Consider the following 15,228-nt stretch of genomic DNA (forward strand, 5'->3'; position numbering starts at 1 on the left):
TTATAGCCTACATAACAAAACTGTTGAGCCAGGGGAAGTAAAAAAAAACAATCTAAAAGTATAAATAAACAAAGAGTATAGAAGTATCATGTATACAAAATGCATCGATGTAAAGAAAAGCATATTAATTTAAAAAAAATTTTCTCCAAAATAAAGTTTGTTTTTAAAGCCTTTGGCATGTTTAGTCCATTGTTGTCGGTGCTTTATTGATAAAGTTCCTTTAAATAAACGCACGCGCGGAAACCGTTGGGACATTTTTGACAGGTGCGTTCCCTGTGTCCACCGGAGGAGCAGCAGCAAATTGCGGGACCAGTTAGCTCGGTTGGCAGCAAATTGACGAAAACAAACATACTGTACCTCCAAGGACGACGGAGACAGAGAAGACGAGGAGAAAGAAGAAAAGTGAAATGAAAAATGAAAATATTAAGAAGAGCTTGCTGTTTCCGCCGCTGCAGCTGTGTGGACATTGGTTTGGACTTTGGCAACTTGGCTATTTTTTGTTTTGTTTTTTTGTTTAAGTAGAGCTTTTTATTAGTTGCAAGTTTAGTTTTAATTTTATTTTAGTTCCTTTGGACACTTTGGACCAAAGAAAGAAGAAAAAAGAGGAACGGACAGAGAACTTGAAAGGTAGGGAGTCAACGTCTCTCGCCATATTGTTGGTGTATGATGCTAATACAAGCTAACGACGTTGCCATAAACCGGTTGCCATGTTGACCATGTAACTCTGTTGTGTTGCCTCTTGTTCAAGTGCCATAAGAATAGCAAATGCCACGTTTATTTATTTATTTATTTTTGTTAATTCAAAGTGTATGCTTTATTGAGTATGAATAACAACTATTCCTTACTAGCCGGTGTCGTGCCAGGGATAAAAAGCTATTTATAAAATAAGAAGCTATTTAGGTAATATTTACCACATAATGTATTAAAAGTTAATAAAAATAAGTATCTATTTGGAGAACATTTGGTTTGTTATACAAGCAATGCTTCCAGGTGATGTGACAGCTCAAAATCAGTGTAGGACAGTAGAGCAACAAGTGCTGTGTCAGATACACCTCTTTTTTTATTTTTTTTTATTATTATCCAATTTTAACACTAAATCGATGCGCTCTTTGACTATTCATCCACCGCAGCTCCTGGTATCACTGTCACTCACACCACCAAACATTGCAAGCAGTCACATCCCCAAACATAATGTTGTTTTGAGCCACAAGGTGGAGCGATAACACCACTTTTGCCTCAGGAGACTTTTTAGAGCCAATTCTGCTGAATAAATAAGTGCAACTATTTAGTCAAAATGTATAGATTGTTTTTAGATGTATGGCATTTTAGAGGTTGTATCACTTACAGTTTTAACTAGGAACAAAATAAAGCTTTAGGTCTAAAAAATATATTAAAGTATACCGAGCGAGCGGTCTATCATGTCCAAATAAAAGACAAGGAGCACTTGACTGTAAAATTAGATAATGTTTGTATTGTATCATGCACTACATACAAGATGATGTAATCCCCGCTGGACTTGTATTCATACTAAAATGCCTACAGGTGGCAGAATATGTCTACACCATTGCATCCACACTGACAACACATTTTCTTCAGAGGTGGTGTGAAGAAAAACAAAACAAAGAAATGTTATTGTATACCCCCTAACCTGATTCAGATTCACAACCCAGGGTGTAACATCAAAATAACCTCAAGTGTAACATGGACAAACAAACCTTTTGGTTCAGCTTAGTCACAGATTAGCATGCTTTTATTGTCCAAACAAATGGTCAAAAGGTTCATGTAGCAGGTCTGCCTGTTAAAGTGTTTTGACTGCAATTTCCTCTCTATGCCTTTGCCATTTTCTCCCACGGCAGAGCACACACATCTCCCACTCAATTTCCCTTTTTTTTCTCTCTCTCTCAACCACATATCAACCGATCTGACATTTTCCCATCTCAAGGGCCCTTTTCACTGTCCGGGCTGTAAAACATTTGTACAAGAGCTGCGGGAAGGGAGGAGTTTTCTTGAACTCTATGTGCTTTTGCCAACAAATCAAGCCATTTCTAATTTTCTTTCGATAGACTTTCCCCACAAGGCTTTGTGGGTGTTACTTTTTATGTTTCCACTGATGCCATTCGGACAAAGGAAATCCCCCCTCCCTAAACCCTCTTAATATTCTTACGTAAATAAGGCAGCTGGAAATTACACTGCATGGTTACACTGCAATGTCTAATTTCATGTAGCTTCTCAAATGTTCATATCTCAGGTCAAGCTCATAGACTGGATCACTGGATATAAAAAAGTGGACGTAGGCTTCTGTCAGAAAAGTGAAGGCGGATTTTGTTGGATGAAAATGAAGACTTGACAAAATCTGACTCCCCCTCTAATGTATTTCTCTTTCTCATACTCTCTCATACACATAATAATAAATGCCCCCAAAAATATCTTAAAATAAAATAATGGTCACATTTTTGCAAAACATTCTGATGTCAAAGTGAAGTTGACGTTTCGTTTGACCTTTTGAATATAAAATATTCACATTGTAGTTAAACTGTGTCATGATTAGTGTATGAATTTGTGAGTGATGTTTTGTGAGATCCCAGTGTCAATGACCTTTGACCTTTGACTGATGAAGATGAAGTTTTTCCCTCAAGCCGAGGTATTACTGAGATATTATGTTTCTTAAGGCCCACGATGTGTTTTTTTTAGCTCTGACCTTGACCTTTGACCACTGAAGTGAAGTCGGTTCATTCTTGAGTTCAAGTTTGTACCTCAAGGGTCACTGACCATATGGAATTAAACTCAACTTTTATACCCAATATAATCTCTTTTAGCTCAGTTTACTCTATCCACACTGTTTAATGTATTGGACATTATAGGAACAAACACTGATCAGGGCTAAAACCTCTCAGAATTTGTCTTCGAATCTTAAAACTTTCTGTATAAAAGTAGATATCAATGATTACATAACCAACATAAAATATCAAGTTCATTACTCAAAAATTACTAAAAACACTTTGTTGCAAATGTTGTGAAATTGGAAAAATATTGTTGGAGCTCTGAAGTTGGTGACATCACCTTTTTCTAAATGAAGCCTCTTGCACTTTAAAAGAAGTGAAAAGCACATAGAGAAATGTAAAATAATCTCTGTATGACATGTTGTTTAATTGCTCACAGCAAGCTCAGTTGGAGGTGAAAGAAAGGGAGCCAGTAAAAACGCTGCTTTGGCACCTTCAGTGAGGTCACTGGTGTGGCTTTTACAAACTCAAACTTTTTTAGGAACTCAGAAATGAAACAAAAAGAAAAACAAAAATGGGAAAATGGATTTACAGCATCACCTGTCTCTTTCAATCAAGTCTGACATCCAAGATGGATGACATTTTGAAGTCTTTCAGGACTCTTCATAAACAAACTCACACTAAATTGCACAGGATGAAACTAAAACACAGACATGGAGACAAGCAGACATACACTTTTCTCTATTCTGTTGTATTAAGAATCAAACACATACCGAAAAGCTAAACCAAACAGGCCCCAACTAACCAACAACCAAGGAGCCCGGTGTGTGTGTCGAGCGTGCTGTCACACGCTCAAAATGACTCGGAGCTGCCAACATCCCTCCCACATCTCATCCTCTTGCTGCCCACTTTCCTCTCCCAGTCGGAGTTTGTTTATCGAACAATCTGGCGCCCGGCTCGGCCGAGCGCTTCAGTGACTTGACACCTCGGCCTCCCATCGCCCAACACACCATCCATCCGACGCCCGGGCGCGTCTGCATCAAAGGCCTCGCTGCAGCAGCAACTTGGAGACATGACAAAGTAACTCCTGGCAGGATGCATTTGTTGTTGCTGCTGCTGCCTCAGGGAGAGCGGCCGGGGTTACTATTGTGCATGAGACTTTGAGGAGTTAGGCAGCCTGACACCAGAGTGAAAGAGAATAATGTGTTTACATGATCCTTTTTGTAGGAGGAAAATGCAGTGGCAAGGTGCTACACAAACTAACACACACACACACACACACACACACAAACACACAACAGTGTCCAGTGACTCTGCAGTCTTACATTGTGCCCTCTGGGCCGCATGTGTCACTTCCCATCTGTCTTGTGTACTTCGTCGAACAAGCTCCTGGAGCCATTGTGTTTTCGATAGAGGCTGAAACAAACAGCCACCGCATCTCGTGGAACCACATGAAATTTTAATGCTGTAATATTAGTTCTTCCATGTGTGTTGTTGCTGCATTTGAAAAACTGAAAATACATTTATTTCCAGGAAGAAACCATATGAAGTAAATAAGGGGTCAAAAATAAAATTGAATCAGTGCTGAATACTTAACATTGACATTTAACTGCAGTAACTGTTTTGGTCTCCATCAGCTATACTAGTCGCCAACCAGTAGTGACCACAACTTAAACTGAAATCGGCTGCGATGCTGATGTAAACAACACATGCAGCAGAGGGTACTGAGATGATGAGGCTGTGGGGACAAAAATCAAAGGCTTCAAAAATCAAGTAGAATTTGAAGCTTATAAACTCAGATAAGTGAAATGTTTCGGTGTTATAAACTCTCTAGTATTTACAGGAAAGGTTTTGATATTTTTCTGTCTTTCTTTAGTGTAGCATGCCTGGATTAGAAAAGCTACAAACAGTGACAAATGGCCTACTTCATTTCTTCAGCTCACTAAATAACACCTTTTTGTTTAAATTGTACAAAAAGCAGAAGAACAGCTTGTGGTTTTATGGATAGTAAGTGAGTAAGGAAGAAGTGGACTTTCTGGAGTTTTAATCAGAGGTGCCAAAAGGTTTATTATCACTGCCCATATCAGTCACAGTCTTCAAGATATAAGATTCGCAGCTGTGAACAGTAGCTTCATATATAGCGTACACACACAAATACACATGAGAGTGCTGTTGATGTTGATGTTCAAATTCTCAGTTTTCCCAGAAAAATAAGTACAGTAATCGCCTGTGATGATGTTGACATACCTGGCTGTGCTGCATCGGCCTTGGGCCACTGCTGTTCCTGTTTGTTGAACTGAAGGTGAAACTCTTTCTTTCCATGTTGGTTCACAGGTAGCTCAGTTTTCTAGCTGCAGCTTTTCTTCAGTGTCATGCATTGCAGAATATAATATCCAGTCTCATTATGTACTTAGAATAATTCATGGTTGTCAGTTTGTCTCGACGCCTGTCTCGACTGCAGGCATAAAAAACAGTGAATGCGTTGTCTTAAGGACAAAAAGAGGAACAGGTGGCAAAGTTAAGTCATTTTTGTCTGAAGGATAAGGCTTTGAATAAGGAGATTTAATTATCTCATCCTGGATGCTGTATGAAGAGGTTCTTTTTTTTATTATTATTACCCAGCAGTTAAAGAAGAAGACCTACAGTAGAGAGATGCATGGACATTACACAAGCTGGTTTTAATGAAAACTGTCAGGCTGGAAATATTCTCCATTTAAAAGTGCTGGCACAGGGATGCTGAGGCAAACTGGTCTATATGATGCTCTGTGTGCAACAAACTGTCACTATGGGAGGTGACTAATGCAGGAAGGACATAAACTCATCTCCTGTTTTTTTTCTTTTCTGTGTCCAAGAATCTGTAACAAAGTCACAATTGCCAGATGGCTTGTGAGAAGTTCCCGGCTGCACCACTAGACATCTTAGCAGAAATTGCTCTTTGCAGATCCCCCTCTTTCAGGTTCTTAAGCCTCTGTAAACGCTTTTAATACATGCATTATTTACAACAGGATCCCCTCTATCAATGTGCTATATAATAATGACATGTGCTGCCTTGTGCAACTCTATTATCTTCCTTTTGAGGAAATCTCACTAAATTAAACATATGAACAGCTATTTTGGGGTGTTTATTAGGCCTTTTATTTTGATAGGGAGTGTGGAGAGACAGGAAATATAGATGTTTGATCCTAATAACTCAGGAGACCTTCACACACACACACACACACACACATTCATCAACATGCACTGCCGACAGTGATATACCTGATATATCTGTAAGAAAATAAGCCCATATGTTGTTTGTGCTGTAGGTTATAACAGCCCATAGTTATACTTCGTTGCTTGGCGACATCTTGCAGCCGTAGTAATTTAAGAAAAAGAGAAAAAAAAGGTGTCAGGAGGTGACGTAGTCTGCACATCACCAAGGAGAATCGTGTTCGATTCCCCTGTTGATGTACAGTTGCACTTTTTGCTGGCAAAGTGAACCATTATGGTATGATTGTAACCATGACAACAGAGATTTAACCTTCAGGAAGTGCTTCTGTTAACCTAAATCGTGGCTAACCTTGTACTGTAGCTTTTTTTGGCAAACCAAACCATGAATTATTTATTATTATTATTATTATTATTATTAACCCTCTAACCATGGCAACAAGTGTCCAGTACGCCATTGTCAGCAGAGTCCGTGTGTTTATGTTGTAACCATGACAGCCAAGGTCCAGTGCATCCACCACGCTGCTATTTCAGGAGACAATCAGAAAAAAGCAAAACAAAAAGGAACTGTATGGTTGTTCAGATCATAGAGTGACTCTTAAAACGCTGCAGTGGACAAATAATTAAGCCCTTTGCCCTTTTTGTTTAATTAAAGCCAATTTGTTGTCATCAACTTACTCCCACCTGAGGAAAAAACAACAAATCTCTGCATTAATTAGAGCGGCATAATCACAATCAAGACACTCATCAAGATGCATTATAAAGGTCAGTGTCAGGGCGTTTGATCGCCTTGCTGATGGAAATGAGAACGTGCATTCGATTTGTTCTGTGATGATTTGGCAGAGTGACATTTAATGTAATTTTCACATTTAATGTCACTTTCAGCCAGCAGGATGCAGTGTTACTGTATGTAGTTGAAAAAAGACTCATGTCCATAGGTTTGTTCTGAATTCTTGATCATTATAACTTTCTCTCATATCCAACATATATGTGTACTGTAACTGTAATATTTAGTTATGTGTTACCATATCTGCATGTGTTACAGGCTCAGAATGAACAGCTGTGAATTACATTTAGGAGCATTGGTTATTAAACTGTTTGGCCACACGCTTCAACTATTTTACAAGCTGACAGTCTCATATTAAACCTGTACTGTAACTGCGTTTAGCGGCTGTACCTAGAATATGTCGACTGACTAGAGTCTCACACCGACTGCCCCGACAGGTTTAATTCCACAAGCTCTTTTCCCACTAACCTCCTGCCGTTCACATTGTCGAACAGCCTGTTTCCCCCGTCTCATGCACCCACAGGTACATTCTTCATCCGTCTGGACTTTTATGACTTTCCCAGAAGGACAATCAATGTGAAGAAGTCACAGAGACAAATGTTGCACATTGTAACATGCAGTTTGTTAATTAATACAACTCCCTTATATATCATATACCGGACCAGCCACTTTGATTTATTTTTTTATCCACAGAATAATACTGCATTTGTTCTATATTTTTTGTGAGTGTATTGTTGTACATACTGTACTTATACCAATATGTTCATTTGCCTTATTATGTATTATTTTATTATTATTCGTACCTTTACACAGAAATCTATATTTGCATAAACTAACAAAGCCTTTTCTATTTTTTAGAGCCTGAGGGAGGTTAACAATACTGTATACAGTAAATAGCTTTTTTGTTTTAAATGCCACTGTTTTGTTTCCCTTTTTAATTTCCCTTTTAATTAGCTTTTATTTTGTGGTAATAAATATATTACTAATTAACTTTAATTGAGAACACTGTAAAAAAAATATTGATACCATCTTTCAGTATTTATATGAGCATGCCTTAGATTGACTGTCTCTCCACACAAATGGTGTATAATATATGCACAGAAGATTTTTATTTGAACACTGTGTATCTTCAAACTGAAGCACCAATACTGACTCATTGTCACCGACAAATCAGTAGCTGTGGTGAGAACATGAGGCAGACTTTTATTTTTTTTTTTACTTTTAGACTTTTGAAATGCTCACATTCATTCACACAGACTTAATTAAAGGAACAACGAGGAGTTTCTATTTGGTTATAAAAAAGTCTCACGTTAAAGGGGAACTAAACCCCTCAGTTTTGGATGACGCACTCTCCGATCCCCTCCCCGCCCCATTCACACCCGCGAAATCACACAAAAGAGAAAAAAAAGTAATAAACACACATCGACACTTCTGCTAGCGCTAACGAGCTACTAACGAGCTACTCTAACGTGACGAAATCTGCCTCCAAAACGTCATCTGCCTCCATCTCAGCCAATAGAAAAATGCGATTGTAATAGCCGTGTTTCAACCCATAGAGGGCAGTCACTCTACATTTTTACTACAAAATACACCAAATTGAAATATTTTGACTAAAATGTCAAAAGTTGGACCAGAATCAACTGACAACACTACCTTATACCCAAATACATTTGTTTTCAGCAGAAAAAAGTGGTTTAGGGGTTTAGTTCCTCTTTAATGTGGATGAATCTACGCCATTTTCGATAAATATGTCATTTTGTCTGTATCGTTATTTTGTTATTATTAGTGGTGGCGGAAATGCTGGTCGAGCCGACCAGCGTTTTTTACTTTCGGTTTCGCGGCGAGTTATGAGAATAACGCCGCAGAATCACCGTTTATGGTCAGAACTATACGACAGTATGTGATCGTCTTTGAACCTCTGACTTTAATTCTTGATGAATGAAAACATGAGTCCGTCTTGCGCCGGTCAAAGAATTTCACGGTGTGCGCGGAGGCTCATAAATGTAGTGTGAAAACGCTTTGCTTTTCCAAAACTCCTCGTCGTCCCTTTAAAAAGAGAGAAGAATGAGAAATGAAAATTGTAATTGTTGTAATTGAACAAAGCAAGTTGAAAAGTTCAAGGATCAGCTTTGAAATATGCGTTTATGCCTGCAGAGCTAGACTAGTTCAGGCAGACAACTAGTCTAGTTCAGGCAGAGATTAATTTTGCCGCCGCCCCGGTGTCCCAGCTCTTGTCTCTGTGGCACCTCGACACAAACGCGCCCCGTAACCCATAATCTCTTGTTTATGACAGATAAGACGACACAAATATATACACGTTGTACAGTAACATCGAATATGATATATAACGTTACGTACGGCTCTATTGATTGATTTCTACTGTAGCCGGCTTCATTGTAAACAAATGCACATGGCCAAGAGGAGGGTTAGCAAAACAGAGGAGAAGAGACCGGATTTGCATACTATAGTTCCCCTTTAAATGAACAGAGCCTGATGCCAAACTTGCTTCAAACATGCTAATAATATTATCAAATATAGTCAGTTAATCTTAATTATGATTTCAATTCGGAGCCATCAAATCAGTGCATCCTTTTCAGCAAGTGTGGTGGCATGCAGGACAGTATGAAGTGTTGAGGGGGGGCTGTCAAGGCTGGTGACCACCTGATTACCTGGAGGTGACAGGGAGCTAAAGAGGTTCTCCGCACCCATTGATTGTAATCAGGGGAAGTGGCGAAAGCAGAGTTAAGTGTTTGTTGTGGAGAGACAAGAAGAGCAAAGCCCCCAGACTGCATGTAAAAACAAAGCCCCTCTCTGTTTCCAAGACTCAAGTGGCGCTCGTGAATCACAGCCTGGCTTCTGTTTCTGTGCTTGAAATCACAGTTTTGTGTGTGTGTTTAAATATAACACTGTGAGCACATTTAGTTAAATTCTTCACTCCCTCTCTTGGAGCTTTGACATTTCCTCCTGATAACTGCTGTTGGGAAATTACCCGTTAATTTTGAAACAATTTGAGCTTCCTTCCCGTTCTAAAATTAATTCAACTCCACATCAATCATCAGCTCTTTGTCCCCGAGGCAGATGGAGAACATTGGTCTTAAACTCCAAAATAATCACTGCAAGCCTTTTGTGTCACTGTCAAATAGCTCATGATTTGTCTTTAATAGTAGTAATACAATAAAGAATAAGGGTTCTTTTTATAACCATCATTAAAGTAATTTAATCTCACTCAGGGAATGTGAAGATAATGACATTTATTTTTTTTTTAAGTTTCATTTACTGGGAAACGATCAAAGGTATAGGGGAATATATGACACTTGTACTGTATGTGCATGTGGAGTTATGCAGTGTGTAGTGTGTACTGTAGTTGTGCTTGTGATAAAATGGTGAAAATATTTTGAATATATGGTGCACTTGTCTTGAGCTGATTGTTTTGTGTGTTTGTTTGTTTGTTTTTTTCTGTGGGTATTTTTGCAGATGGCCCCGTCGTCGTCCACGCTCAGCTCCCCTGACGACGCTCCTCCTGCTGCTTCTCTAAACTGGGAACATGCTGATCTGAATCGACTGCAGGTAACACACTGAATACTCAATCAGTACATCACACAACCCCACATCAGATATCCCCATGCACCATTACCTCTTCAGATGTGCAGATTGTAACAACTAATCTATTTGGCTCCTCCCTCAACCTTCATATTTTAGCATCTACGGGACCTATGATGTAATGTGATGCTGAAATGCTGAATTCTTTATTAATTGTAATCTCAAGAACAAAGTGAAAGTGGCAGTGCCTCATGCAGGTTGAAACTATGAGGCAGACACACGGTGACTGTGACATGGATAATGGATTGCAAGTGTTATTGACCTTGTTGTTTGTGGTAGCAGCTGCTGCGTAGTTTACACTCTGCATTTTAACACCACAACTCCCTTTGCTGACCTGGAGCTAAAATGCTTGTCCGATAAAAAACACAGAAAATCTTTTAGTGTGGACGGACAGTAACCTCAGTGACAGCAGCTACAGAGACTAGGAGAAGTGCCACCCCCTCAGTATCCGATCCGTGCATACACCACACTTGCTTGACTTGGATTATTTAATTCCACAACAGTCTTTAAGTGATCTTATTTCCAGCGCAGTGGTCAGTGGGAAGCTACTGGCAATGCTGCAGGCGTCGGAAAGCTGCAGTCTTTAGTGTCATCTGAAATATGATTCTCTGCAAAGAAGCTCTCATAAATAAATCAGCTTCTAAAGACACGAAAAGGAATGAGATTAAACCATTATTTAACAGTCCCACATCGGGACTTGGTGTTTTCTAAAGCCCTCTGTGAATAACTGAATGAAAATCCTTTGAGAATAACTTGCACCCTTACTTCTAGGATACAGGGGGTAATAGAGAGGCACATGAAACAGAAGAAACAAAAAGAGATTAACAAGGGTGTAAAAAGTCAAATTACAGGATGAATAACCTGTAATTAGCCTCCTTGTGTGAACTCGATGATCATCAGACAGCAAGCTGTGCCAGTAAAACATTTTCTGCACCTTCAAAAATAATGAAGTTATGCCTCTCTTTCTAGGAAATGACAGTATATAAATGTGAGCCGGCTGCCAGAGACCGTTAAACAAACAACAAGTGAGAGGGAGAGAGAGTTGTCAGAGCTGTGAGGCTTAAGAAACTTTCCGTTCAAAGGCCTTTCTTTCTCTGAGTGTAAAATAATTCATTCACACTTGGCTCTCCGACCTGAATCTTTCACGGATGGTGGAGCAAAAAAAAAAAAACTGACTGTGCCGTGTTTCCATAAATGGGCTATCCTTCAGTGTAACTACGTTTAGGAAAAGAGCAGACTTTGAAAAGGCAGCTCCCTCTTGAAGAAATAAGCTTTCGCTGGGTACGTGTTGCAGCCGCAGTGATTTCTAAACACCTGTTGAAGGGCAAAAGATATTTAGTGCAGCATCTCACACAAACCCAAACGTACACAGCTGTGGGGCGGCTCGCAGCCCAGGAGGCGAGAGATCTGACAGCGAGAACATTAGCTCCATTCATCACTGTGGAAAAGTCCTGCATCTCAGACAGAAACCTCCACTGATGGCGTTGAAACTGCAGGTGAAACGGTGCCTGATGTAGATGCTATCACTATGTCAGTGGTGCTGTTTGAGGAGGAATCGCCTCATGATGAAGTGGCAACTCTTTGTGAAGAGATGTGTAAAGAGATGTGTGAGTGACGACATGGCCAACGATGACAAATCTGGGTCACGTACAACACAACTTTTGGTCAAAATGATCTTGACTGTTGTCCACTAGTTTCCAAACTTATTGAAATCATAGCCCACACTGAACTGAGAAGTGGAACTATCCAAATTATTGTTTGAACTGTTTTGTAGATGATCTGTTGTCCCGCTTGCCATACATTCGTGGCCCACAGGTTGGGAACCACTGCTATTATCAATATTTGTATGTTAACAAAGGATGCGACCACTACTTCTTGAGAAAAGAGTCTCTCCTACTGATTAATGTACAGATTTAGATTTTATATTTCCCCTCAGCTCTGCAGAAAGCATTTTTTAATTGCTTTGGTTTCTCAGCCCACGACGTTCACAGCTCTCGGCAGCTTAACACCGATACTTGGTTAAAAATAGAGTGAACATTGACTTAAATACGTCAGGCTGCCAGAAATATGACTTTGACGAAACTCCAGTATACCAGTGCTGACGCGCCTGTTTTCTGTGTGTATAAATTAGTGTATAAATAAGCTTACCGGTCTAATTATTTAAAATTTAACATAAAGATACAGTATTTATTGCAGGTTTAACTGTGCCAAAAACAGAACAGGAACAGGAAGCTGAAGACCACCCACACACACTCACACGTCCATTTCACACACACACACACACACACACACACACACACACACACACACACACACACACACACACAGAGAAAACTCTATTATAAGAGTAAAAAAAAGTACACAACTACACATAAAACATATCCATTCCACATAATTCAATCCAGTAGCTATAGTCACCCAATGAGCAGATGGCAAGAGTGTCCAATGTAATTAAACCTCATGTTCTCTTTGTAAATATTTTGTCATGACACTCCTCAAGAAATGTAAAGCCATATGGTTTAATGCTTAGTTAGGAGTTAAATTGTTGCTAATAAACATAAAACAGGAAGCAATGAGCAAAAACTAAAGAGGCTGAAGGAACAACAACAGTCTGCAGCTGTGCCTGTGGCTCTGTGAGGCCGTAATGGTCATTGTAGAGAAAACAAAATCTTAATAATAGAAGAGTTAATGGGGGTGAAAAGGTCAATATGTTCAGTCATGCATGATTTTATATCATGATATCTAACACTTTACAAATCTATTCAGTGAGGCTGGTGTGTATGAGGAGCTACTAGACCTTTTTTTTTGCCTGATGATGATCTAGAACCTATGCGTTGGAAGAAAATCATTTTTGCAAAGATTTTTCAATTGCTAGTCGAGTAAAATGTGAAAATCTCTTGAGCTTGTGTAATCTATCAAGCTTATTTCAGTCATTTAACCAAAAACACACTTGAATAACCCACAGACTTCAGGATGAGTGAAACCTAAGTGCCAAATTTGTGTTAAGTGCTAATATATGTCTGGGTTTTAGGACTCATGCATTGTCTCATGCCCAGATATACAGTAAGACAACCCTGAAGACACCCTCTCTATCCGAGACTGAGTGTTAGGAAAGAGTCCCAGACAAAGACACTGGTCTAAAGACGAGAGAAGAAGTGGCCTTTTCTTCTGCAGCCCGTTCTCCTGTACGTGAAAGTGAGATGTGAAATACTTCAGCAAAACTCAAACCCCAGTCACGTACCCAGTGTCTCCTGTCAGACTGTTTGAGGTGGTCAGATTGATTTTCTCTGCCTGTTAACAATCTTCACACTGTCTTTTTGAGGATCTTGACAATGACGGTCAGTGAAAACCATGATTCCTTGCTATTTACCAGGCCCTGGTCTGTGGTGAAAAAGTTTTCTTTCAAAAGAGGTCTTAAAAAAGTCATTTCGGTTAGACTTTATAGTTAGACTTTGTACCTGGACCGTGCAGACACAACGTAATTTACTGCATAACCTGTTGAATTATCACAACACATATTTACTACAGAATCTTTTTGGGTAGAACCACAATGCGCGATCTTAATCACAAGCTGCATTAGCTGCAATTTCACTCTGAAAGTCATAAGAGGAAGTTGTGATTTGTATCTTTCTCAGTTCTTTCCATAGTTTTAGACCAGTTTCATTGGTCCGTTGACCCAGAATCCTCCACACTGAGAGACTTTTCATGCTTGACTTGTGAACGACCAGTCAGTGAAATACTGCGATTGAAGTCGCAGCCAAAAAATGATAGCAGCTCTCAGGATTAGGTCCCTTCAGGGATGAAAAAGAATCATAAAAAACGACATAAAAGTTTTACACTAAGTAGTAAAAAATGGCATTTCCTTCAAATGGGGGTATCTTTCAGATAGCGTGGCTTGGCTTGCTGACCAATTGACTGTAAAACAACACGTCTTCTCACTTGACTGGTTCCTGTGCTGTTTCAGCTCAGTGCACGATCGTGATCTGTCATCAAAGATGCACAGAAAGCAAATGCTGTGCAGCAGAATAAAAAGACAGCAGTAAAATGCAGCAGCTTTGAGTCATGGTGAGAATTTTAATCCAAGAGCATTTTAAGCGTTTGTGAATACTCATTTGTGAAGCTGTGAAAAGAGCTATACAGCCTGTTCCTCTGCCTCTTTTTACTAAGAAAATTGTTTGGAAACATTTCAGACCAAAGCAATTCTTGACTTGTTGAAATTTCATGCTCACATTTCTTCAGCTTTTGAATTTTTTTTCTTCTTTTTTTTAATCCACGGCACCAAAACCGTGTCTGCTTTGAGTCTGAATGAAGAGATATAACATACAGTTGTGTGTGTTCATATGGTGTTTCCATCTGTAGACAAGATCTTGTGAAAGTGCACTTATTCAACGCTGTGTGACTTTACAGCTGTGGTTTCATCAGAGTGCAGCACATTGTTTCGTGCTGCACTATGTGGGGAGAGAAAACCTGTTAAATCTTTTGAGCAAACCAAACGTATTTACTTGAGACATTTACATACTGTATGACTTGTTGAATAATGGATCAAGTCACATGTTTGTAGCTTCACAACTCATCATTTGTTTTGTTAAAGGGCACAAAACATTTGCATAGTAAAATAAAATCCCTGGCAATTCTTCAGGTGTCACGCTAATGCTGTTATTTCATTGTCAGTACAATCCGGTGGCAGTGCGAGGTAGTCCTGAGATAAAGCATATAAATTATTTAGCTTCGGCAGTGCAGATTTTGTCATTAACAGACACTGGCATGTACAGTACAGCTGTTCCCTCTACTCTATATGTAGAGGGAACACTCTTCTGGCTGTAGCCTTGTATTCAACCAGCAGACAGAGTGGTATTGATCGACCCACTTGACCCTGAGCAAGAAACCAAATAAACATATTCACCTAAATGTCAA

At 39.4% G+C, this 15,228-nt stretch overlaps 1 long non-coding RNA gene across 1 annotated transcript in view; it reads left to right on the forward strand.

The window, feature by feature from the left end:
• Positions 1-251: 251 nt before the first annotated feature.
• Positions 252-15,228, forward strand: part of LOC146990620 (uncharacterized) — a 31,897-nt gene continuing 16,920 nt past the window's right edge. Inside the window, exons 1-2 of the long non-coding RNA XR_015037489.1 lie at positions 252-627; positions 10,189-10,281. This is a non-coding gene — a long non-coding RNA (uncharacterized LOC146990620). The remainder of the gene's footprint in view (positions 628-10,188; positions 10,282-15,228) is intronic.

Source organism: Trachurus japonicus, chromosome 2 (genome assembly GCF_045865225.1).
Source record: "Trachurus japonicus isolate A0001 chromosome 2, Traja_1.0".
Classification (NCBI taxonomy): domain Eukaryota; kingdom Metazoa; phylum Chordata; class Actinopteri; order Carangiformes; family Carangidae; genus Trachurus; species Trachurus japonicus.